The 12161-nt window shown below is 35.5% G+C and overlaps 1 pseudogene; it reads left to right on the top strand.

Annotated features, from left to right (window-relative positions):
- The first annotated feature begins 868 nt into the window (after positions 1 to 868).
- On the top strand, positions 869 to 10723 carry LOC104094593 (endoplasmic reticulum oxidoreductin-1-like; annotated as a pseudogene).
- Positions 10724 to 12161: the final 1438 nt, after the last annotated feature.

Below are 12161 nucleotides of genomic sequence, written 5' to 3'. Positions count from 1 at the left end.
ATTTTGGTACCGGCTCGGGTTGATCGAGATTTTACTATTGGACCGTTATCCGAAGACTCAAGGTAGATCTGTCGGCGTTCACAGACCTTGAAGTCTCCGTCTATCTTTTCTATTCTACTGTTTCTTTCATTCCGATAGTTTTATTTCTTTCAGACTATTACTTGTAGTAAATTCTAGAATGCTCGTGAATTGTGACTCCAGATCCGGGTGGTAGTAATTGATACAATCTTTATATTATTTCGCACTTATTATATTTCATCTTAGCTAATTATTGTTATTTACTTAATAGAAATAAGGATTTGGTTTAATGAATTCTCTAACGTTGGCTTGCCTAGCAAGTGAAATGTTAGGGGTCATCACGGTCCCGACAGTGGAAATTCCGGGTCGTGACACTTCAATTTTTCAGAATTTATTATTTTTATTTTTTCCGTAAATATCATGACTCGCATACTTTTCTAAAAATAAATATGTAAGCATAACAAATTTCAATTATTAAAATAAATACGTTTAAAAAAATTTACACTAAGAATCAGGATCAATGAATTAACCTTAATTTATGACTTGAGATTCTTTGTAAAGTTAAATTAGTTAAATTAGTTAAACTTAAGGAATAGTTTGGTTCACTTAATAGTTATGGAGAGATTATAATACTTAAATTTTTCATATAGTAATTTATGATGAATGAATTGTTATGTGATAATTAATTATAATAAGATCTCGAGATTGTCATGAATTACTTGTTTTAAAAAAAGTATTTTTGTTTTTAAATAATTTAAACTCTACATTACTACTAGACATTCTTATTTCATATCTTAGACTTATACCGCATAATTAATAGAGTATATAAATTTTAGTAACTTAAAATTCTTTTTCCTTCCCTTTTTGTTTCATTTCCATATGACACCGCCTAATCAAAACCGTTAACTAACCGCCCCTGCCATTTTTCCATTTCCACAGTTGGAATTTCATTTTCTTCGCCGATTTGCTTAACGGCCAAACGCAGCTTTAAATCCACATGGCGAAGCCCGAAATTGATAAGAAGAAGAAGAAGAAGAAGAAGAAGAAGAAGAAGAAGAAGAAGAAGAAGAAGAAGAAGAAGAAGAAGAAGAAGAACAGTTTTAGAATTCAATACGCATGGTTTATTGGTGCTTTAATTGTTGTACTCTTCGCTGTTCTCCTTAATACCACCAAATTCCGCACGTTCCATCCCTTCAGTAACACTGGCAAAAGATGCAACTGTTCTCAGGGTTTTTTTTTGTTTAGTTATAATTACAATTCAGCTGACGTTTTTGTTATTGATGATTTTTATTTTTATTTTTATTTTTTGCGGTTATTATCCGAAGCAATGACACTGTTTGGGATTGTTTACAGTTATTGAGTTTTGTAGATTAAATTGATGATGACATGGAGTTCAAATTCTTGGAATATGAATAATGTTATATCACAAAGGATTTAAGTTATATGCACTTTTACCATTAGTATAATTTAAACAGGTTACTTACCTTTATTTTAGGATATTAACTAACATTATTAAATAGAGTTACCTATAATTACCTTTTAAGTGTGACCTGATTGTGTAAATATTTTTTTATACTATGAGTGCATAGAACTTAAACTCTATTACAAGAAAGTTTTTGCCCTATTAGAGCGGATATATTGTGTCCCCAGCTAGTTTGGGATTGAGGTGTGTGTTTCCCTATGTTGGGATGTAATTCTTTTTTTTTCCTCCATTTGGAGGGAAAATTAAGAAAAATAATCTATGACTGTCTTAATTGTTTGATTTTTCTGGAAAAAGATAGTAAATGGTAATTTTTGCTAAGTGTTCCTGTTCTAGCTCTAGTTATTATTCTTTTATGATGGATTATTTGGACTGATGGATCAATACTACATGAAATTCAGTCTTGGAGTGATGGCATGAAGTTCAAAATTTTTAATTTTGAAATTTATAGAGGTGAATTTTCTTTGAGTTGGGTTTTGCTATGGCGAAATATTTGCAGGGGGCAGGCAAATATAGTAGGGTTGTGGAAGATTGTTGTTGTGACTACAACACCGTGAATCATCTTAACAAGGAAGTATTATATCCATCGCTCCAAGAACTTGTTAAAACACCATTTTTCAGATATTTCAAGGTATTCATTTAATCACATCTGGTGGAAAATATTTAGCGTGCTCATGTACTTAGTCCGCTTAGAATTAAAACCGTTTGAGCTGTAAGTTGTACATGCTAATATGTTCCTACCGTGTAGAAATTATGTACTGGCTGTTAGTTCACGAATCAGCCCGTCCAGAAGTGGTGGTTTGGCTTCTGCTTGGATAGCTTATTATACTTATGATTGTGTACTCAGTTTCCATGTCTGACTTTCTTGATTATTTTGGTTTGAAAGTATGTTGCACAATTGTGAAAAATCAAGTTCTTTTTATCTTGATATCAAGGGCAATCAAGTTTTTGATAAGTCCTCGACCATTACTAGTGATATCTCATCTAAATAACAAGACGTGGTCGACTTTAAAAGGTTTCAACTACTACAGTAGCAGTTATCAAAATGAAGTAACAGATTGGTTTCAAATATAGTATTCTGATTGTGACAAATCAATTCTGTGACCAAAGTATCAAGACCTGCCCTTTTTACTGATTTCACTTAATATCTTTGTTATCAGGAGTAAATGCATCCTCTAGTTGTGCTGTAATAAGATAATCTTTACCTTTTAGGGAAACTATATCATAACCAACCGAAACTAATTTAAAATGCACAAATGGGCAAATATGCAATACCCCTTCAATAATGTCAGTTCGTCCATTCCAAATTAACCATGTGAGACTCACGGATATCAATTTCTCCACATCCTATTCCTATTTCCGTCGTGTTGCCTTATGTGCCAGTACTTCGACGTATTTCTGTCTGGTTCCCTGATCTGCCAGTACTTCAACGTAATAATCACATCTTATAAATTCTAAGTACAGATAGAAGAAAAAAAACCCGCCTGAGGATGCTATCCTGCAATGCAACGAGAAGTCATCAATAGCTATTATAGGTCTCTTTTACTTGAAGCAGTAGCTGAAGATTGTCTTCTCTTCAGTTTTCAGCTGTAAGAACCACCGCTGTACACTACATGCACTAAAATGTTGCTTTCTTGTGCTCACAAGTTCCAAGTGGACCCTTGGAGGCCTTAAGAATAACTACTTTGAAGAAAATAAAACTTTTTAGACTTTAGCCATTTAATTCTGTTTCTGATAAATTCATTACTGTTCTGCTGAAAGGTCCTTAGGTTCCTGCAGCTCCCAGTATTGGGAGGCTGTATGGAAATTGCTGTTCCGGTCATTCCTGTACTGTCTTTGAATCAATTAGCTGTAAGAGAGCCCTTGTTGTTGGAATGCAAAACATTTCGCAGAAGATTCTTCTTATGCTGAGTCCCTACACTATTTAAACAACAACAACAACGAACCCAGTGTATTCCCATAAATTGGGTCTGGGGAGGGTAGTGTGTACGCAGACCTTACCCCTACCTTATAAAGATAGAGAGGCTGTTTCCAATAGACCCTCGGCTCAAGGAACAGTGGAGACCTTACCCCTACACTATTTCTCAAGGGAAAACAAAACCTGATTTGTACTGGCAATAAATGCTACAATATAAGTGACTTATAAATGCTTGTCTGACAGTCATAACAGCCTTCCACAGTGCTTTACCATTCGCTTCCATAATTAGTAAATGATTATATTCTCCAAAGGGGGGAGAAGTTTCACATGCCAAGCTTCAGTTTACAGGGACCTCACCTGCTTCTACAAAGTAAGGTTGCATTTCTTACAAGCGTCTATTGCATCCTGGATAGAATCACTCACCAATATCTGTTATCTCTATAGGGCAGATCCTGAGAAGCAACTAATAAGTATCACATGCAAAATTTGTTTGCTCCATCAGAAGGCTTTTGAGCATCTAAAACGAGCTCATCAAGAAGCCTTCAGCCTTATCAAGTAGAAATCCTTAGCTTAAATTATACCGACGCTTCCGGCAAGAACTATTCCATGAAAGTCTGTGAAGTTGCTAGCTACTTTCTTTTTTGGCCAGAACAGGAAGGTTTGAAGTTTCTCTTGAATAAGGCAGGTAAAGTGTGCTTATCTCCATGATACCTCTTTAATGGCATCCTTAGAGTACTAAGAAGAGGCCATGGAGAAGCCATTTAATCGTGGAGCTTTATCCATGCCAAAGATCTAAAGGGCAGCCCAGTGCACTAAGCTCCCACTATGCGCGGGGTCGGGGGAAGGGCCAGACCACAAGGGTCTATTGTACGCAGCCTTACCCTGCATTTCTGCAAAAGGCTGTTTCCACGGCTCGAATTCGTGACCTCCTGATCACATGGCAGCAATTTTACTAGTTGCGCCAAGGCTCCCCTTCTTCCATGCCAAAGATCCATAGAGCTTAAACCATCCATTTCTTGTTGGGTAATAGTTGGAAAAGGTCACCCTTCCCATTTCAAGCTCTTTGGATGTATAATGTTCAATTAAATCTTGTTTAAATTTCTTACTGTTAGTAGGCAGAAAGCGACTGGAAACGCTTTTACTTAGGGTATTCTCAGTGAATGAATCTGAGATTTTTTATCCTTCTATTTGATACTTCTGTGGAATCCGTAGCTGGAAAGAGGAAAGAGACAGTATAGTTTTGTGCATTTTTGTCTCTGGTCATAAATATTAAACGTTCGTCTTTCCTCTATGTACATTTTCTTTAATTACATGCACTTGTTTTTCCTCTGTTTGATTTTTCGTTTCCTTGGTTTATGTGGCTTTCAATTCTATTGTAACCCCTTTAGGATCATATTTGGCACACATTTGTCCTTTTTAATAGGGAAAAGAATCTAGAATCCAAATGTTCTAAGGGAAAAAAAGTTCAGCTTTGAGGGAAAGTTTTTGGTATTGTTCTGTGATATGAACAAATAAATTCTGAATATTCAATTTAAAGTGCAAGCACTCTAGTGCGGGAGACAGCCTTGTGGCTGAAATTCTCCTGATGGAAGAGAGGTTATGTTCTTTTTGTATAGAAGCCGTATTGCTATTTCACATCTTGCTTCTTCCCCACATATTATGCAAGATTGATCATATTCCACAGTTGCACATTTTGACACAGTTTAACTCTTCTGCTTATTAGAGTTACTTGCTCCTTCTATTTCTAGGATCCTCAGATATGGTTTTCTATATGCCAATTTACTAGTCCGATCATTTGCTTCTAAATTTCCATCTTTTCTTTTTTCTTTCCTTAATAAGGATTGTGATTCTCTTTCAACTTTATGTATTTGATTTAATCTATAATTCGATGACATAAGCTTCAGCTTCAAACAAGAACATTAGCAGCCTACTGTTTATGCTGTCATCACTTGCTTCTTTTCTATTTTATACCTTCTCAGGACGGACTGCTGACATTGCTTGCGTAAAATCAAGTTCGATTTTTATCTGACCGTGTTTTAAGTTTGCAGGTTAAGTTGTGGTGTGATTGTCCATTCTGGCCAGATGATGGAATGTGCCATTTACGAGACTGCAGTGTTTGTGAATGCCCAGAAAATGAATTTCCTGAGCCATTTAAGGCGCAGAGTTATCGACTTTCTTCAAGTAATCTAGTCTGTCTAGAAGAAAACCCTGAGGCAGCTGTTGATCGTACAATAGATTCCAAAGCATTCAAAGGCTGGGTGGAAGTGGACAACCCATGGACGAATGATGATGAGACAGATAATGGTTGTTCACTTTCTATGGTTGTATATATAGCTCCAATCTCCCACCCACCCAAAAGGAAAAAGAGAAGAGAAAAAATATAATTTATCTGGAGAACTGGTTGTATAATTTCCTGACTCGTTAGTGCCACTGCTGATTTTGAAAGTAGATACTTTTTAAGGATATTTTCTCATTTGGCTGCTGCACTGAAAAATACTCATCTGCTAAGTGTAGCAAATTTACAAATATACTTGCGATTCGATTTCAGGCATGGGCGACTGCTTTGTGGCAGAGTAACCCATTTTTTCTCCCATGCATTTTTCCCTTTTTTAAATGCCTTCTGATAAATTGAAGTAGGATCATCTGAATCAACAGAAATTTTAGCGAATATGTTTTCTGAAATTGGCAGGACTGATATTGTCTTTTTTTTTTTCACTTTCAGCTGAAATGACATATGTTAATCTCCAGTTGAACCCTGAGCGCTACAGTGGGTACAGTGGTCCATCTGCTAGAAAATATGGGATGCTATTTATGTAGAAAACTGCCCTAAATGTAAGCCGATTCATTTACTTATCTTTATCTGTTAGCTTCTTCTTTGTATCAGTACGGAACTGTTCCACTTCTCTACCTCCTCTTCTATTCCTTGCCTGGCTCTCTGTCTTTGGGTATAGACATCTTTTAATGGATGTGAAGAACATGCGTTGGTGAGCTAGCACCTATAAGTTGATAAGAAGTGCTAGTTGCTTTGATTTATATGATGGCTGCACAGTTTGCTGTGCTTAGACATATGTGTTGTTACACTTTCTTTCTCCTACTATCTTAGAATTTTCAGAATACTTTTTATCTACTACCTATGATGAAGAAACAAGTAGGTACTCTTTAGTCACCTCGTTCTGTAGTTGACATAATTTACTTATCAATAGTATGAGGGGTCTAAAGCATTATGCTTTTTAAATCAAACTTGCTATGTTACTAGCTAAGCTGCTCCGACATGGCAGTTTAGGTGCCACACCCGTGTCGACACGACACTAGTATGGGTGTGGGTATGGGATCCGTACCGGATCTGGTCAAACAATTTTGGGTACTTTGACTACGACGGACAGAAAAATTCGAGACGAGATACAATTTGATTACCGAAATCAGAACTAAAACTAGGGTAAATTTGAAGAAAATAACATATCTTATCTAGGAAATCAATCTTTTACTTATCTACAACTTTAGAATAAAAAGAAAATCCACACTTTACAAGCTATACGTAAGTATTCCATAAAATTTCTCATAAATTAGAGAGATTTTGTTTTTCTAAAATTATTTTTGTCGGATCCCCGCACCCGTATCCATACTAGGATCCGTATCCCTGAATCTTAAAATTTACATCTTGAAAGATCCGACCTCTAGATCTGCACCCGTGTCCGAGCAACTTAGGTTACTAGCAATAACTGGAAGAATGTAATATCTGAGATTGAAATTAGCATAATAGGTTGTTTAGGTATTATAAGGTACTTCAACTAAGGAAAGGACCAACTTTACGCACTCTTTCCTGGTTTGGAAAGACAAGTGATATGTCGGTCTATCGAATGCCAATGACTTTTGACATTTCTTGTTGCACCTTTCTTTATGAGTATGCATGTTTATTGGGTGAATGTGGTGTACATTCAGTTTGAAGAGATCGACTAAACTTCGTTTATATGGAGATTCATGATTGAGAAATAGTTATAACCCAAAAACTATTATGATATACTCCCTCTGGAGTATATGAGGTAGTTTGACTCGGCATGGAGTTTTAAGAAAAAAAGAAGACTTTTGAAACTTGTGGTCTTAAAAGCTTAAGGGATAAAAGTTTTGTGAGGCCATGACATATGTGTGGCTATAAAGCTTCTCATTAAGGGTAAAAGGGGTAAAATGGAAAGTTTAAAGTTAAATTATTTTCAAATATAGAAATGTGTCATTCTTTTTTTAATAGACTAATACGGAAAGTGTGTCATATAAATTGCATTGGAGGGAGTACTTGTTTTGCTGAAGCAGTTGTGGAATTGCTTTATATTAGCGCTTGGTAGTTTCGGTTATGCAATTTAATTATCACAAGCTAATGAAGCACAATTGATGCATGTGCAAACTTCTATTTTGTCATGAATTAAAATATAAGAGAAGCAGTTAATAAAACAGACCTACATTACCGTTATGGCTCTTTATAATTGTGGTCCTTGAGGAAGATTTAGCATTTTGAAAGTACGAGTGTAAGAATGGTTGTCTTGGAATTCCATGAAATCGACTTTTTACTTTTCATTACAAAGTGCATCTAGAAAGGTGACAAGAGAAGGAATGGACAGCCTTGCTCTTTGAGGATTTCAGCTTTGCCAACTTCAAATTCTGATAAAGGTCCCTTAATCAGAACTTGTTGCTAGATTAATATTTGGAATCTAAAATATTTCAATAACAAATTTTCAAGCCCGAATAGTTTTGCTTCTTCTACATGACCACGGGAAAATTTCTGATACATTTTGCATCAGCTTCTGAAGTTCCATTATTAACCTGTGATACATTCTGCAGATCCATCTGGAGAGATTTGCCCGGAGAAAAAAATATTGTATAAATTAATATCTGGCCTCCACTCCTCAATTTCTATTCATATAGCTGCTGATTACTTGCTTGACGAAGCATCAAACACGGTATTATGACCCTTCCACATGTTTTCCGTCATGGCTTTTTTTTTTTTATCTAGGAAGTGTAACTATTGTGCAACAATTGTGAGGACAATCTTGTTGAAGAATTTATTTCTTATGTGGATATGGGAAATGTTCAATCTATCAAGCTATAATTCTTGGATGGTATTTGATTAGATGAATTGTGGTTGTCTGTAACAAACTCTTACTTTCAATATATTCGTGACAGAATTTCTTGACAAGTGACAACAACCCCCCCCCCCCCCCCCCCAAAAAAAAAAGGGAGTAATATTTGGAAGTATAACTAATCCCAAGTGCTGGAGTTTTGGGGTCATATGTAGAGGAAACTTTTGTTTACCTGGAGTCAAGATGGATTTTCATTGTCTTAAGCACTGTTGAACACATCAAAACATCCTGTCACATGACTTGAAGAAATTATCACAAGTCTCTTCACATGTCTATAGCCAATACTAATTTCTTCCTGAGATTGTACAATAGCAGCATCCTTGTGCAATGATAATGGTCACTCTGACACTATTCCCTGTTTTCTTCTGGTTTTGCTATGATTCAGTGGGGACAGAATCTTACGTTGATGTATGACCGCGTCTTACAATTCCCAGACCGTGCCAATAACTTATACTTCACTTTCCTGTTTTTGCTCCGCGCTGTTACCAAAGTGAGTATTTTAATCTATGTACTTGCTTGACCCACCCCGCCCAACCCCCTAATGGGAGAGGAGCAGCAAGAGAAGTGATGACAACTGATAACTTATTTAATATGCAGGCAGCAGACTACTTGGACCAGGCTTCATATGATACTGGAAACCCTGAGGATGATCTAAAGACACAATCTTGGATGAAACAATTGGTTTACAATCCCAAGCTGCAAGCTGCATGTCCTTTACCTTTCGATGAAGCGAGGCTATGGAAAGGTCAAAGCGAGCCTGACCTGATGCAGCAAATTCAGACGCAGTTCAGAAACATCAGGTCTTCAATTGATTTCCCTGATGATTAATACTTCTCTAGAATGGAATGCTTTTACTTGTGTTTCAAAATCATGCACCTGGAGAAATCCTTTACGTTTTTGCTGTCTATACAATGAAGAGAATCGTGTTCTTAATTAATTATCTTACTTCTTCTCATTTCTTATTGTTGAATTAGTATTAGCATCTATTTGTGAACATAATCGCACATGTTATATGATTCAAGTTTGTTGGGAGCAGAATAACTCGGTATGCAGTTTTCCTTCTAGATACGTCATTTACCTTGTTGAGAAACTATAATAGTATCTTCTGCTTGGATATCTTGGTGGTATACCATCTATTAACGTATTTTTTATGGTGTCGGACCAAAATTGTAGTGCATTGATGGACTGCATTGGATGTGAAAAATGTCGTCTTTGGGGAAAGCTTCAGGTTCTTGGTCTTGGTACAGCGTTAAAGATCCTATTCTCCGTCAGTGGTCCAGAACGTTTAGGTGAAACTGTAAGTGTTATGCAGAAGAATGACTCTCATTAGCCTTATCTAAAGCAAGTTCCAGTTTATTCTGTTTGATATGAATTAATGACCAACAGTTTGTACCTTCCTTGTAGATTACTTTTAGTTTCCGTTCATTAAGGTTACGTATTGTGTTTATATATGTACATTCCTTAGATTTTGTTAGAAGTTCAAAAGAAAAGGAAAGATATCTAAACTTATGGCATGTGTTTCTGCATCTTGCATTTGACTTTCTTCATAGTTTGTTACTTGTTGCTTAAGCAAATGTCTAATGGAGGCCATTTTTTTCTGTTTGTATATTGTTTCAGCTGCATTTGCAACGGAATGAAGTTATAGCATTGATTAACTTACTGAATCGTCTTTCAGAATCTGTTATGCTTGTACATGAAATGGGGCCCTCGCTCGAAAATGTTATGAGAACACAAATTTCTACACCTAGTGATCAACCATTGATGACTGGGGGGGCATACTAATGTATAGTTATCATAGTGGAGGCAACTTTCGGTTGCACATTATGCTGTTTTGCTACTACTGTGTATGAGGAAAATATAAGTTTAACAACAGAAACTATTAGTATTTGCGGCAGAGCTGTCTTCCCTATATCCAAGCTAGAGATAGAAGTTGCCTCCTGTATCGACAAGAACAAGAAGTTCGACTTTCCAACAATCCCTATTGAAGGTGGAGCTTCTTTTTCTTTTTTTGGTTGGGGATGTTTTGTAGCCAGGATGTACAAGCTGATTTCTGTCTTTTTCCCTTTCTTTTTTTCCCTTTCTGTGAGAATGATTGATCTTGTACACATCAAGTCCATAGAAACATATGTAAAATGTAATCCTTTCAATTTTTAGTTCAACGTATTGCAGTTCTAATGCTACAGATCATGTTACTGCAACTTATATGTTATGTGATAGACGTTTTCTGTAAGTGTTTTGGAAGGCAGTTGGTTTGTTCAGTGTATTGTTGGAGCTGCTAAAAGAAAATGCATATCTTTATATAATACAGGAGAAATTTGTATGTAAAACTCATACCTTATACGTGCTTACGATTCCAGTTTCAATATAATTCAGTTGAGTTTCAATGAAGGGAAAAAAAAATACCATAAAAAGTGGAGAGAATGTAATACAAGACCATAAGAATTGGAGAACTGGTGTCTTCATATCTTTATCTTAATTATTTTCTCTCTTGTTATTTATGGCAAATAACCTTAATTATGTTATCATCTTGGCCATCATTAAAGTTGATCATTTAAGTTGATCATCTTCTCTTCTCAAACATATATAATGCATACCCTAGATTTTTTTAGATGTATACTCCCACTTCAAGCGTGTTTATAGGAAGGTTAGGAATATCTATTTATAGAGTACACAATTGGAAAATCAACATAGTGTAGCCACCCTCAAATATATATATATATATATATATATATATATATATATATATATATATATATATATATATATATATATATGCCTATATTTTTAATTTGTATATTTGGTAATCAGTTGTAATTATTTGAGGTGCGGCATAATGTGTTAAAAGCCCTACAAAAATTACCCCAAATATCACAAGAATAAATAAATTATGTAATTAATAACACATGTATAATCAACATAATTCATGGCGTGAAGACGTGTAGGAATGGACATCCGGTGAATACAAAAATATTCATAAACCGTCTTCTCCGTCCAAAATAATATCTAGACTAGTCCAAATGTTACCAAGTTGCCTTTTGAGAAATTATTGTAGTTTGGCTCCAAAAAATAAAGCAAAATTTAATTAGTCCTGATTCGTGTCAAGAAGGGCAGACATCCCGATGCACTAAACTCCCGCTATACGCGGGGTCCGTGAAAGGGCTGAACCACAAGGGTTTATTCTACGCAGTTTTACCCTGCATTTTTGCAAGAGGATGTTTCTACGGCTCGAACATGTGACCTCCTGGTCACATAACAGCAATTTTACCAGTTATGTCAAAATTATTTTCATATTCAAGGACATGTCCAATATATCTCTCGTTAAGTGAAGAGAATTTTAAGAAAAAATAATTCTTACCAATGTTATACCAATGAGGGAATCTTACGTAAATGTCTCAAATCAAATACGTTTCAATTTACCAACCTCTAGCCATTAATCATATACATACCAAAACTAGCCAATCATATATAAAAATTAAAAACCCAAATAAATAAGATTCTTTTTCTTCAAGAATCACACGCAAAGATCTTCTTTCATATTTTAAGTGTGATCAGCAACACTAGATGCAAGACGGAAAAAAAATAATAGATGAGGTAGCAAACAAGGTGATGAAATATA

This window comes from Nicotiana tomentosiformis, chromosome 12, assembly GCF_000390325.3.
Source record: "Nicotiana tomentosiformis chromosome 12, ASM39032v3, whole genome shotgun sequence".
NCBI classification, from domain to species: Eukaryota; Viridiplantae; Streptophyta; class Magnoliopsida; order Solanales; family Solanaceae; genus Nicotiana; species Nicotiana tomentosiformis.
The sequence above is the reverse complement of the archived record's forward strand: the minus strand, read 5'-3'. Positions and strand labels throughout refer to the sequence as shown.